The sequence below is a fragment of the Leopardus geoffroyi genome, chromosome A2 (genome assembly GCF_018350155.1).
Source record: "Leopardus geoffroyi isolate Oge1 chromosome A2, O.geoffroyi_Oge1_pat1.0, whole genome shotgun sequence".
Classification (NCBI taxonomy): domain Eukaryota; kingdom Metazoa; phylum Chordata; class Mammalia; order Carnivora; family Felidae; genus Leopardus; species Leopardus geoffroyi.
This window is the reverse complement of record NC_059331.1, coordinates 28,568,946-28,583,668: the sequence shown is the minus strand read 5'-3', so window position 1 is coordinate 28,583,668 and position 14,723 is coordinate 28,568,946. Positions and strand designations below refer to the sequence as shown.

The window sequence follows — 14,723 nt, the reverse complement described above, 5'->3', positions numbered from 1 at the left end:
TCAGTAGTATGCCTTTCAAAAATGTATAATGTGAATCTTGAGAAGGAAAGCTGTCAAAGGCAAATAGAAAGGGCCAGCCAGATTTCCGAGGCCACATACTCCCTTTGCATGCTTTTGGCTTCTGCAGTTTTGCTTGCCTCTTTCATCAGCCAGCAGCCAGGAACTAGAAGCCTCACTATAATACTCCCGCCCAACCAGGAATCACATATGTATAAAAGATCAGTAAAACCTGAGCTGGATGCTCAGCCTTTTTAGGTGACTCTACTGGGCCATCACCGGTATGAAATCAACAGTCTTTTCTGATTTCCCAAGAAATTGGGAAATTGTCCCTTGTCTCTCCCTATGTGCCGAGTATTTGCTGTAACAGTCTAATCCCAAGGAAACAATGAGACTGGCATAAATATACTACAAAACACAGGTCTGACTTCTTCAAAACTTTTAATGCCAGGAGTGGCAAAGAAAATCTGAGGAACTATTCCAGATTCAAGAAGATAAAAGACACATGATAATTAAAAACAGTGTGATCCTGGAATGAGGAAAAAGAACAGGACATTCTTGGGATTGAAGAAATGTAAATATGGACCATATTTAAGATAGTACTCTTTAGTGTTAAAGCCCCTGAATTTGTTTTTTTTTTTTTTTAATTTTTTTTTTTCAAAGTTTATTTTTTCTTGGGACAGAGAGAGACAGAGCATGAACGGGGGAGGGGCAGAGAGAAGGAGACACAGAATCGGAAACAGGCTCCAGGCTCTGAGCCATCAGCCCAGAGCCTGACGCGGGGCTCGAACTCCCGGACCGCGAGATCGTGACTTGGCTGAAGTCGGACGCTTAACCGACTGCGCCACCCAGGCGCCCCAAAGCCCCTGAATTTGATGATAGCACTGTGTTTATGTGAGAGACAGCTCTTATTCTTAGAAGACTTTTATATCGCACCTGTTTTCCTCTACCCTCCCTAGGTTCAGCACCTGGAGCTCACAGCCAAAGGACAAAAAGCAGAGTAATAAGAGAGCAGTTTTAATTACCTTTGTATGAGTGCACTGGTACTGGAGTTCACAAAGAAGAACGTGGCTCTAAGAGATGGCCAGATGATTGTAATTTACATAGCATTTTAGGCGAAAGGGGGGTGGGGCCTTCTAGGCAAAGACCTGGGGGCAAATTGTGGAATGTGGGGAAGGAAATGTATGGCAAGTAAAAGTTATCTTGTTCTGCAGAAAAGATACCTAACTCTTAGGTAATAAGAGAGTTATTTCCTGGAGTAGCTCTCTTCCTGATAAGAAAGAAAGCTTTACAAATGGAAATTTCCTTCATAAAGGGAACTTTCCTTAACAAAAGAGGAATATGACACTGTATGACACTGTCATACAGATCAAGGGATGTATAGAGCTTTTTCCTAGTCTGCTTGTTCTCAATTGCCTTTAGCTCAAAATAACCCTTTGGCCAAAGTGGAGTGCCACATACACCATTTTGGAGTGGTATTCTAAGACCGTATTCTAGAACCTTTCAACACTCACTCTCAAGTGGTTTAGCAAAAAAACTTTTTTTTTTTCTTTTCATTTGAGGGAGACAGAGATTACATGAGAGGAGGGACATGAGATGAGAGGGAGATGAGAGAGTGAAAGAGATAAAATAAATAGGGAAAAACAGTAGCAATTAGTAATCTAGGGAATGGTATATGGAAGTTCATTATATAATTCTTATATGTTTTCTACAGTTTGAATATTTTTTTCAAAATGGAAACTTTAAAAAGTCTAAAAGCTCCAATGCCTTTAGTCTCAGACATTTCTGCCAGGCCATAGAATTTTGCATAGCAGGGATCCTAACTTCCCAGATACAGTGACTATATTTCCTCTCCAATCCATGATAACTCAAAAAGTGCTCATTTCATTCTCTTTAACTTTCTCATCCAAATGACTTTCAGAGTTATTGCTACATCTCCCATTATCTCTGGACTAACAAAATTGTTTCACCCAATCCTGTGCAGTTGGGTCCTAGTGATTACCAAGAGAGAGCATTCTCATATTCCTGGGTGCCTGGGTGGCTCAGTCAGTTAAACATCTGACTCTTGATTTCGGCTCAGGTCATGATCTCATAGTTCCTGAGATGGAGCCCCACATCAGCCTGTGCACTGACAGCAAGAAGCCTTCTTGGGATTCTCTCTTGACCCTCTCTGTCTGTCTGTCTCTCTCTCAAAATAAATAAATAAACTTTAAAAAAATTTAAAAAAAGGATTTCTCATATCCCTTCCCTCCTGTAGATACCATAAGAGTCTGTGTCCTTCAGGCAGAATTGAGTACCTTGAATTTAGAATGAATGGGGTTTCTGCTGAAATAGCCCTGTATACAGTTTCGGCACAGTGGGGAGAAGGTAGCTGATAATGTCTATCTGAAATAAAATGATTTGGAACTAATATATATTAATGTGTCATAGTATCTAACTAAACCTTTTCTTAACTGGTTAATTACAGAGAGGTTAAGAAGTGATCTTACCCTTTGTCCTATTGAGTTTCAGATGCCAAATAAAGCAAATCAAACAAAACCACTCCTCTAAAAAGCATGCTAGATGTTTAATGAAGTTGGTGAGGATGAATTGGGAAGTTGTCAGAACCTAAGTGTTGATTTAGGGGTCACCCAGCATTCAGAAAATTCGGTGTTGGTATTCTGACAACGATGAAGCTGTCCCATTATTCTAGAATAGGACTGACTAGCAATATATGAATTGTGTACTTCCCTGCTTGTATGTCTACTTGACTTTGATTTCTTCTGCTAACTCCTATATGGCTTCTTGATTTCTCTCTTTTGGTTTTTACTAGTCTAGCACTTTGGATGAGATCCTTGACCTCAGTTTGGTTGGAAGATACCTGCCCAGTATGGCTTCCCATATGGGCATGCCTTTATGCCAAATAGGGAACGGTCAGCCCTGGAGCTTGTGCAGGTGCAGTGGTGGTCATTAGACGTGAAGGATGGCTTTGGGAAAGGTAGCAGTCTGGCTTAGTACAAGTTATTCTTGCTGCCAAACAACAACAACAACGATGACGACAATGGTGACAAAAACAATGCAAATATTGTTTAAATTTATGGCAAATCTGTCTTGTAAAGGAAACTATCAGGAAAAAGTGTGGTGTTTTTTGGCATTCACAGAATGAGTAATCAGCAAATATTGACTACATAAATAAGTATAACTAAATGTAATAAATATATTTTTCTACATTTAAAAGGAGTATGTTCCCATTGTGGAAAATCTGGATAACAGAGACTTCTCTAAAGACAAAAATAGATATTACCCATAACCCCACCTGTGTGGTTAAATCTGTGTGGACAGTGTTATAGTTTATCCATGCAAGGATATTTTAACTTAGTTGTATTTTCATAGTTGTGTGTCTTTTTACTTAACCTGATATTACCAGCATTTCCCCCATGTTACTGCAACATCTTTACAACCATAATTTTAATGACTGTGTGTGATTTTCCCATATAAGGGAATTTATTTATTTAAAAAAATTTTTTTAATGTTTTTATTTATTTTTGAGACAGAGAGAGACAGAGCATGAGCAGGGGAGGGGCAAAGAGAGAGGGAGACACAGAATCAGAAGCAGGCTCCAGGCTCTGAGCTGTCAGCACCGAGCCTGACGCAGGGCTTGAACTCACAAACTGTGAGATCATGACCTGAGCTGAAGTCAGACGCTTTACCGACTGAGCCACCCAAGTGCCCCCCATATAGGGGAATTTAATCATCCCTTTATTGCAGGGTACTTAGGTTCTTTTTGACACTTTTATGCTTTAAATGGTGTTGCTATCAATATTTATGAATTTACGTTTTGAGATGAACGAATATTTATTTATAATTCCCTTTCTCCTCTTCCCAAGAGGAAGGATAGCTTCTTCTTGCATCTGGCCTAAGGAGGTGAGCAGAGTTACAGGAGGAGATGCAGATTTGAGGAGACCAGAGAAAGGCTACTGTAATCTGTATTACAAAAGACAAAGGAATTCCCCATTTGGAAAACTCCAGGAGTGGAGAACAGCCCTTAGAGGTGGCTGAGAAAGAGCAGGGAGAGATAGAAGTGAGAAAGAAAGAAGTGTGGCTGTCAGTATTGACAGCTGAGAGCATTTACAGCAAACTAGGGTGTCTTGGGTGGGCAGGGGTCGTGGGCTTGATGTTATTAATGATATTATTAATGATATTATTAATGATATCGACTATTGACATTATTTTGCAAAAGAGAATCTGTAAACATCAAATCTTAGAATGTAAAAATGAAATGACATAGCTTCATTAAAACTTTATTAAAGTCTTTTTTCCCCTCATTACTCTGTGGACTATTAATGATTTGGCCACACTCTGGCAAATGTTCCCAGTCTGTGGACTGACATTTGGGGGCCGTAAGACCAAATGATCGGAAAGGCCCATTGAGTTAAGTTGAAGAAGTCTTGTTTTAGTGAAGTGCTGTCTTCCAATCTTAGAGCCATGTTTGGCTTAATGAATAATGTTAAGCCATATGTCCCATAAATAACTGTTTTCTTTTTTTTTTTTTAATGTTTATTCATTTTTGAGAAAGAGAGAGATAGAGAGGGAGAGAGAGAATGAGTGGGGAGGGGCAGAGAGAGAGAGGGGAACAGAGGACCCAAAGTGGGCTCTGAGCTGACAGCAGTGAACCTCATGTGGGGCTCAAACTCATGAACTGCGAGATCACGACCTGAGCCCAAGTCAGATGATCAACTGACTGAGCCACCCAGGTGCTCCCGATTGACTGTTTTCTTATGGCCAAGTTAACTTTATGAAGATCAAGTATACCATTGTTTGTAGAAGCTCTGCTGTCTAAATACCTTGGTGCTTTTTGATATATGGCTCAGAATAGGGGTGTAATAAATTGCATAGTTCTAGAAAATAAATGGCATACCATCAGTGCATAGTTTGTGCAGCAGCCCATCTTTTTGCAGTTTCTGAGAATGATTGCAAGAGACAGAAAATACAACTCAAAATGGACTAAATGAAAAAGGTGTTTTATTGGCATATATACTGAAAAAATACAGGCACAAGATTTCTAGAATTGCTGGTTCCAGAAGATCTAATGATCTATCCATTGTTTGTTCTAAAGCCATATCTCACCCTAGTGGCATGAGCGCTTCCAGTGATACACATCCATTCTGGACTTCCAGTGTAGCAATCCCAACAGCAGGAAGTAAGAGTTTCACATTGCTGATAGTTCAAGTGAAAATTCAAAGTTTCGATCTTATTGGCACTGTCCCAAGGTAATTGACCACATCTAGTGTATGTAGCTATCCCTGAAACTGTGGGTGAATCAATTCCTCTTAAGCAACATGGACTAAGAATATGGGTGGAATGTTTTCCCAAGGGAAAGTTGCATTGCTAATAAAAGAAGATGGGAGGGTATGAATGATGGGTAGGCAGAAAAACAGAGACCTACTATAAAGTAGAAGTAGCCAGCTAAGCCAGTAAATACAGCCAGTAGATTCCCTGGCATATCTGGGAAGGCCATTTTCTACTGATTGCCACAACATCATTGTCTAGTGGCAGGCGATATCTTTGGCATCAATTAAATCCTAATATCACTGAGCATAAATTAAAAGGCTGTAATGGGATCTTGGACCTATTGATGAGTGCTCAGGACAGAAGCTCATGCCATTGATGTGTGGAGTCAAATATCTCTACCCACTGGGGATGTCATCATTTAAATGGCCCTATTGATTTTAGATTTTGGCAGGCCTTCTTTGACCTGGAAGGCTCCAAATTGCCTGAGGGGCCTAAGACATAACTCCATGTTATGTAGTCCTGAATTGGACCTAAACTAACTTAATCATCTGTCCTAGGGCAGTCTGTCCTAGATAGGGTCTCTGGGAAAACTAGAGCAGTAAATTTTATGTTTCATGTTTATCGATGAATTCATTTGGAAAAGCTGCTTCTAGGCATTCCACACATTCTAATCATGTAAGAAGGACTACTTGTTTGGAAATGTTTAATTATTGTACCAACAAGTTTATTATTTTTTTCATTTTTTCAGCTTTATTGAACTATAATTGACAAAGTTGTAATATATTTAAAGTGTACGATGTGATTATTTGATATATGTACATATTGTGAAAGGATTCCCGCCATTGAGTTAATTAACTCAACTGTCACCTCACATATTTATCTCTTTACTTTATCTTTTTTGGTGAGAACACTTAAATTCTACCCTCTTAGCAAGTTTCAATTACACAATACAGTGTTATCAGCTATAGTCACATGTTCTACGTTGGATCCTCAGACAATAAACATCTTATAACTGAAAGTTTATACTCTTTTACCAGCCTCTCCTTATTACACTTCCCCCCCTCCCGACACACACACCTCCTGCCAGTGTCCCCTGGCAACTACCATTTTACTGTCTGTTTATGAGAGTTTGACTGTTTTTTTAGATTCCGCATGTATTACCATGCAGTATTTGTTTATGTCTGGCTTATTTCACTTAGCTGAATGCTCTCCCAAGTTCATCCATGTTGTCACAAATGGCAGGATTTCCTTTTTTTTTTAAAGGCTAAATAATCCTTCTTTTTAAGGGCTCACTAATATATTAAGGCTAAATGATAATATTACCTTTTCTTCATTCACTCATCCACAGACATTTAGCTATTGCAACAGACATTTGCTACAGTGAACATGGGAATGCAGGTACTTCTTCAAGATAATGATTTAATGATTTCACTTCCTTTGGACATATAGTGAGAAGTGGGATTCCTGAATCATATGGTCCTTCTATTTCTAATTTCTTGAGGAACCTCCACCCTGTTGTCCTTCGTTCCTATACCATTTCACATTCTCATCGTTGGTGCATCAAGGGCTCCCTTTTCTCCACATCTTTGCCAGGATTTATTATCTTTTATCTTTTTGATCACAGACATCCCAACAGTTATGAAGTGACATCTCATTGTGGTTGTGTTGAATTTCCCTGGTGATTAATGATGTTGTATACCTTTTCATGTACTTATTGGTCATCTGTATGTCTTTCTTAGAAAAATGTCTACTCAGGTTGTTTGCCTTTTTAAAAATTGGGTTATTTGTGTTTTTGCTATTGAGTTGTATGACTTTCCTGTAGTTTTGGATATTAACCTTTTATCACATATGTGGCTTACAAAAACTTCTCCAGGGCTATAGTTTGCCTTTTCATTCTTTTGATGGTTTCCTTGCTGCACAGAAACTTTTTAGCTTGATATAGTCCCAGTTGTTTATTTTTGCTTTTGTTGCCAAAATCATTGCCAAAACCAGTGTTAAGGAGCTTAGCTACTGTTTCAGAGTTATACCTACTGTTTCAGATCTTATGTCAAGTCTTTAGTCCATTTTGAGTGGATTTTTGCATATATAATATAAAGTACAAGCCTAGGCTCATTCTTTTGCATGTATCTGAGTTTTTCCAACACCTTTTACTGAAGAGATTATCTTTTCCCCATTGTATATTTTTGACTCCTTTGTCAAAAATTAATTTACCATAGGGGCGCCTGGGTGACGCAGTCGGTTAAGCTTCCGACTTCAGCCAGGTCACGATCTCGCGGTCCGTGAGTTCGAGCTCCGCGTCGGGCTCTGGGCTGATGGCTCAGAGCCTGGAGCCTGTTTCTGATTCTGTGTCTCCCTCTCTCTCTGCCTCTCCCCCGTTCATGCTCTGTCTCTCTCTGTCCCAAAAATAAAATAAACGTTGAAAAAAAATTAAAAAAAAAATTAATTTACCATATATGTTTGGGCTTATTTTTGAGCTGTCTATTCTGTTCCAGTGCTCTGTATATCTCTTTTCATGCCAATACCATACTGTTTTGATTACTGTAGCTTTATAGTGTAGTTTGAAACCAGGAATTTTGATTTTTCCAGCTTTGTTCCTTTCTCAAGATTGCTTTGTTCTTTGGGGTATTTGTGGTTCCATATGAATTATAGGATTGCTTTTTTTTCTATTTGTATGAAAAATGTCATTGGGATTTTGAAAGGGGATTACACTGAATCTGTAGGTTGGTAGTGGGACTTTTTAATTGTGATAATTTTCCCATTTGTAAATGTGGAATATCTTTCCATTTATTTATGTCTTTTTTAATTTCTTTTATCAATGTTTTATAATTTTCAGAGTACAGGTCTAACACCTTTTGATTAAATTTATTCCTAAGTATTTTATTATTTTTGATGTTATTGTAAATGGATTATTTTTCAAATAAAGAGAAAACTTTTCTTCTTGCTTTCTGATTTGGATGCCTTTTATTTCTTTTTCTTGCCCATTTATTCTGGCTAGTACTTCCAATACTTGTCTCGGATTCTTTCAGCCTTTCGCTATTACATATGATGTTAGCTGTGGGATTGTCATATATGGCCCTTATTATGGTGAGGTATAGTTTTCTATATCCAATTTCTTGAGAGTTTTTATTATAAAAGGATGTTGAATTTTTTCACATGCTTTTTCTTCATCTATTGAGATAATCATGAGTTTTATCCTTCATTTTGTTAATGTGCTGAATCACATTGATTGATTTGTATGTATTGAAACATCCTTGTGTCCTAGGATAAATCCCACTTGATCACTGTGAGTGATCCTTAATGTACTATTGAATTTGGTTTGCTAATATTTTGCGAGGATTCCTGCATCTAAGTTCATCAGGGATATTAGCCTGTACTTTCTTTTCTCTTGTGTCCTTATCTGGTTTTGGTACCAGGGTTAATGCAGGTCTCATAAAATGAGTTTGGAAGTGTTTCCTCCTCTTCTATTTATTGGAAGACTTTGAGAAAGATTGATATTAATTCTTCTTTCAACATTTGGTAGAATTCACCAGTGAAGCCATCTGGTCTGGATTATTTTTATTATTATTATTATTTTTATTTTTATTTTTATTGAGAAGCTTATAATACTTATTCAGTCTTCCTACTAGTTACTGGTCTGTTCAGATTTTTTATTTCTTCATGATTCAGTCTTGGTACGTTGTATGTTTTTAGGAATTTATCCATTTCTTCTAGGTTATCTAATTTGTTGGCATATAATTATTCATTGTAGTTTGTTACAATCCTTAGTATATCTGTGTTAACAGTTGTAATGTCTTCCCTTTCATTTCTGTTATTTATGTAAGTCTTCTTTTTTGTTTTTGTCCAGCTTAAAGGCTTATCAATTTTATCTTCAAAATACCAGTTATTGCTCTTTCATATTGTCTGTTTAGTCTCTATTTCATTGATTTCCACTTTTATCTTTGTTATTTCCTTTTTTTTTTTTTTTTTTTGCAAACTTTGGGCTTAGTTTGTTCTTTTTTGTTTTAACCAGTTTTTCTTGTTAATGTGAGTTTTTTAAATGTAGGCATTTATCGTTATAAACTTCCCTCTTAAAACTGCTTTTGCTGTATCCCATATGTTTTGGTATCTTGTGTTTCCATTTCCATTTAAGTCGATTTTATTTACTTATGTATTTGAAGTTTATTATTTATTTTGAGAGAGAGGGAGAGACAGAGAGAGAGAGAGAGAGAGAGAGAGAGAGAACAGACATCAGGGAGGGGCAGAGAGAGAATCCCAAGCAGGCTCTGCCCTGACAATGGGGCTTGAACTCATGAACCTTGAGACCCAAGAGTTGGACGCTCAACTGACTGAGCCATTCAGGTGCCTCTGTTTCGATATTTTTTTATTTCCCTTTTGATTTTTTTCATTGACCCATTGGTCACTCAGGACCATGTTGTTTATTCTCCACATATTGTGAATTTTCTGTTTTCTTGCAGTTGATTTTTAGTTTCATACCATTTTGGTTAGAAAAGATGTTTGATATGATTTCAAAATTCTTAACTTTATGAAGACTTGTTTTGTGGCCTAACATATGATCTATCTTGGAGAGTGTTCCATGTATGCTTGAGAAGAATGTACATTCTGCTGCTCTTAGATGGATGGAATATACTATGTATGTTTGTTAGATACATCTGGCCCTATGTGTAGTTTAAGTCCAGTGTTTCCTTCTTTTGTTTTTCTGTCTGAATAGTTGTAAGTGGGATACTGGAAGTGTCTACTATTATTATGTTGCTATCTGTGTCTCTCTTCAGATCTGTTAATATTTGCTTTGTATATTTACTTGCTCCATTGTTGAGTGTATAAATATTTCCAATTATTATATTCTCTTGATAAATTGACCCATTTTCCTTATATAACCTTCTTTGTCTTTTGTTATAGTCTTGACATAATTGTCTGTTTTGTCTGATATAAATATTAGTACCTTTGCTTTCTTCTTATTTCTAATTGCCTAGGATACCTTTTTCCATTCCTTCATTTTCAGTCTATAAGTATCCTTAAAGCTAAAGTGAGACTCTCGTAGGCAGCAGAGAGTTGGATCTTGTTTTTTAACCATTTGTCCACTCTGTATTTTCTGATAAATAAATGTCTTTTGATAGAAAAAATTATTCCATTTACACTTAAAAGTAATTATTGATGGTTATGGATTTACACTGCCATATTGTTCATTGTTTTCTTACTGTTCTGTAGTTCCTTTGTTCCTTTCTCTCTTGCTCTATTCCTTTGTGAGTTGATGATTTTTTGTATGGGTATGCTTTGATTTCTTTCTCTTTATCTACTGAGTACTGATTCTAGGTTTTTGCTTTGTGGTTATCATGAGATTTATGTAAAATATATTTATAATATTGTATTTTAAGTTGATAACAACTTATCTTCAAATGCACACAGAAGCTTTCCCTTTTTACAGTCTTCCTACAGTTTTTTGTTTGTTTGTTTTTGGTGTCACAATTTACATCTTTTTATATTATGCCATCCATTAACAAGTTTTTGTAGTTATAGTTATTTTCAATACTTTTGCTTTTCACCTTTATTCTGGATTTATAAGTGATTTACCCACCACCATGACAATATTAGAGTATTCTGAACTTTACCATAGATTTACCTTTACTAGTGAGTTTATAGTTCCATATATTTTATATAACTAATTTGCATCCTTTTGTTTCAGCTTGAAGAACTCCCTTCAGCATTTCTTGTAAGGAGTGGTGATGAACTTCTTTAACTTCTGTTTGTCTAGAAAACTCTTTATCTCATCTTTAGTTCTGAAAGACAACTTTGTAGGGTAAAGTATTCTTGGTTGGTGGGGATTTCTTTTTTTTAAAGCACTTCAAATATAACATCCCACTCCCTCTTGCCTGAAACGTTTCTACTAAAAAATCCACTTGTAGTCTTATGGATATTTTTAATATAACAAATTACTATTCTGTTGCTCATTTTAAGATTGTCTCTTTATCTCTAACCTTTGTCACTTTAATTCTAATGTGTTTTGCTGTGGATCTCTTCAGATTCATCATTCTCGGAAATTCTTTGTCTTCCTTGATCTGGATATCTGTTTCTTTCCACAGGTTAGCGATGTTGTCAGCCGTTTTTATTTGAATAAGCTTTCTGTCCCTTTCTTTCTCTCTTCTCCTTCTGAGACCCCTATCATCTTACAATGTGCATACTGATCTGCTTGATGATGTCCTAAGATATCTTCACTCTTTTTTACTCTTTGTCTTTTGCTTCTCTGATTGGATGAATTCCACTGTCTTTTATTAAAGTTCACTTATCCTTCTTGTGCTTGATCTATTCTACTATTTAACCCTTGTATTGAATTTTTCAGTTCTATTATTGTATTCTTTGGTTTTATGATTTCTGTTTGGTGCTTTTTTATCTTTTTAATTTTTTTAAGTGTATTTATTTATCTTGAGAGAGAAAGAAAGAGTGAGGGAGAGACAGAGAGAGGGGGAGAGAAAGAGAGCCCCAATGTGGGTCTCAAAGACAGCCTGTGATGTGGGGCTTGACCTCACGAACTGTGAGATCATGACCTGAGCTGAAGAGGGATGCTTAACCAACTGAGCCACCCAGGCACCCCTGTTTGGTGATTTTAAAATATTTTCTGTCTTCGTGTTGAGGAATTTTTACTCTGTACATGCATTGCTCTCCTGATCTTGGAGAACATCTTTATGACTATTATTTTGAACTCTCTGTTGGGTAAATCACTTATCTCCATTTCATTAAAATCAGTTTCTTGAGATTTATCCTGTTCTTTTATTTGGAACATATTCCCCTATTTCTTTATTTTCCTTGACTCTGTTGCTTTCTGCATTAGATAAAACAGGTACCTCTTCCAGTTTTGACAGGCAGGTCTTGTGTAGGAGATGAACCTTGTCAATCAATCCAGGCCAAGTTTCTCATTGCCACTCATTCGTTTGTGTTTGTTCAAGCTACTGTCTTTGTTCTTTGTGGCTGTGAGTACTTGAGAATATGCCAAGAGCCTTCAGAGTCCCAAAGGGGAGGATGGCCATCAGTGCCTAGAGGCAGGCTGATTAGAAACCAAACCCTCAGGCAGAAGCTGGGAAAGTATGCAGTTAAACCCTTTCCAGAGAGAACCTGGGAGATAGGTATTTTTGTGTGCTTCCTGTTTATCAAGCCAAGGTATATAGCTATGGAGTAAGGGTGTTACTGCCCCTGTTTTAAGACTGCTTCTTAAATTGCTATAGTCCTGTGGAAATTATGAGTATAAGCTCTTTGGCTATCAAAGCTAGGTGATCTGGGTGCCTGTCCCTCAGATGGCAGCTACAAAAGTTTTCAACACCAGATTTGTGTACAAACTCCCTCCAGAGAGATTCTGGCAACCTCGTGTTATCATTGGAGTAAACGGGAGGGAGAAGGTGGATGAAGTGGTGATTGGCCACGTCCCCTGGGTTTTGTGAAGGTTTGCAGTTAGTTCCTAGATGCATACATCTAAACTTGCAAAGTTATAGAATGAATTTTTAGATTATATTTTGGTCATTATTTCAGTTATTAGCTGCTTTTAACAAACTACCCTGGACCCTGTGGCCTAAAGCAATGATGATTCATTATTTCTCAAGGTTCTATGACTCAGGGATTGGAGTGTGACTTAGCTGGCCAGTTGTGACTCCATTGTGAATAGGCTGGATCATTCACTGGGTTGCCTTCAGCTTGCAAATTTGCTGGCCAGGATGGTCAAAGAAAGATTTACTCTGGTATGTGGTATGTGGATGCTGTCCACGTTAAACTCAATCTCACCACAAAGTGTTTTATCGTTTGGTAGTCTAGTGTGAGCTTCTTTACATCACAGCGGCTGACTTCTCCAGAAAGCTCCAAAGTGGAAGCTGCCAGGCTTCTTAACTACTACACATGGAATGAGAACGCTGTTACAAGTGTGCATTCTATTAACCTGAGCTGATAGGCCAGCCCAGCCCATAATCAAGGGGAGGGGGATAGACTCCACTCCTTGAAGAAAGAGCAGCATGAGTGTACAGGGGGAGAATTGACAGTAGTCATTATTGGAAAGTGCACCAGTTACGAATGAATGAATGAATGAATGAATGAATAAATAAATAAATAAATAAGGTAAAACCTTGGTTTGTGAACACAATTCATTCTGGAAACATGCTTATAATCCAAACACTTGTGTATCAAAGCTAATTTCAAGAATCATTGGCTTAGTTGTGATCATGTGATGTTTCATATCACATGCTACTCGTATTGCAAGATATCGCTTGTTTATCAAGTTACACTTTATGAGAGATGTTTGCTTCTCTTGTGGAACACTTGCACAACAAGTTACTCACAATCCAAGGTTTTACTGTGTATATTTAATTGAAGTATAGTTGACACAATGTTACATTAGTTTCAGGTGTGATTCATAGTGATTTAACAAGTCTATACATTATGTTATGCTCTCCACAAATGTAGCTACCTTCAGTGTGGGGTGTTTGTGTGTGTGTGTGTGTGTGTGTGTGTGTGTGTGTGTGTGTATGTGTGTGTGTGTGTGTTTTAAGTGTTTTATTCATTTATTTTTGAGAGAGGGAGAGAGCGCAAGCAGGAGACGGGCAGAGAGGGTGACAGAGGATCTGAAGTTGGCTCTGGGTGGATAGCAGAAGGCCTGACGTGGGGCTGGAAGCCACGAACCATGAAATTATGACCTGAGATGAAGGCAGACACTTAATGCACTAAGTCACCCAGGTGCCTCATGGGGTGTGTTTTTTTAAAAACAGTTTTATTAATATATTAAGCCTGCCTTGGCTGAGTTTTATTTTGGATATTTATGAGCTTTGAATAAAAAAATGCAATGGAGCAAGCATGGGGTATATGGACATACATATACACATTTTAAAGTTTCTGCATCCGTGTTTTCTTTTCTTTGACAATAAGGATTACCTGTCTCACCCTATTTATCTTTTTGCCCTGTCTGCTAAGAAGCTCAGTGCTAAACTGAATTATATTAACCTCATTTGCCTTTTCTCTTGATTCATGGTTTTGATATTACCCTTTGTTGTACTTAACTGCTTTGCCAATATTTCATTTGAGTATTTTGGGGAATAGCTATATACAAAATTCTGCAAATGAACCAAACATTCATGTAGACTTCTCACCTCTACTGAGTAGCATAAAGAACTCTGCCTTCAGAATTAAATGATTGAGTTTCACATCCTCACTTTGCCTCTTGTCTTACTTTCCTAATTAGTAAATTAGTTTTGTAAGGATTAACTGGATCATAGAAATGCTAAATAAATTGTAGCTGTTAAAAATGTATTTTCACACAAATGTGTGAATGTACAACTGATGAAACTTGAGTAAGGTTGATGGCTTGCACCAATGTCAATGTCTTGGGTTTGATATCTTCCTGTACTTATACAAGCTATTACCATGGGGGAAAAATTAGAAGGGTGCCCAAGATCTCTCCCTATTATTTCTTACAGTTGTATGTGAAT

The 14,723-nt window shown here is 37.3% G+C and overlaps 1 protein-coding gene across 4 annotated transcripts in view; it reads left to right on the top strand.

The window, feature by feature from the left end:
- The window catches only part of FHIT (fragile histidine triad diadenosine triphosphatase), a 1,417,560-nt gene that overhangs the window by 308,686 nt on the left and 1,094,151 nt on the right, over positions 1 to 14,723 (top strand). The gene's annotated exons all lie outside the window — the stretch shown is intronic.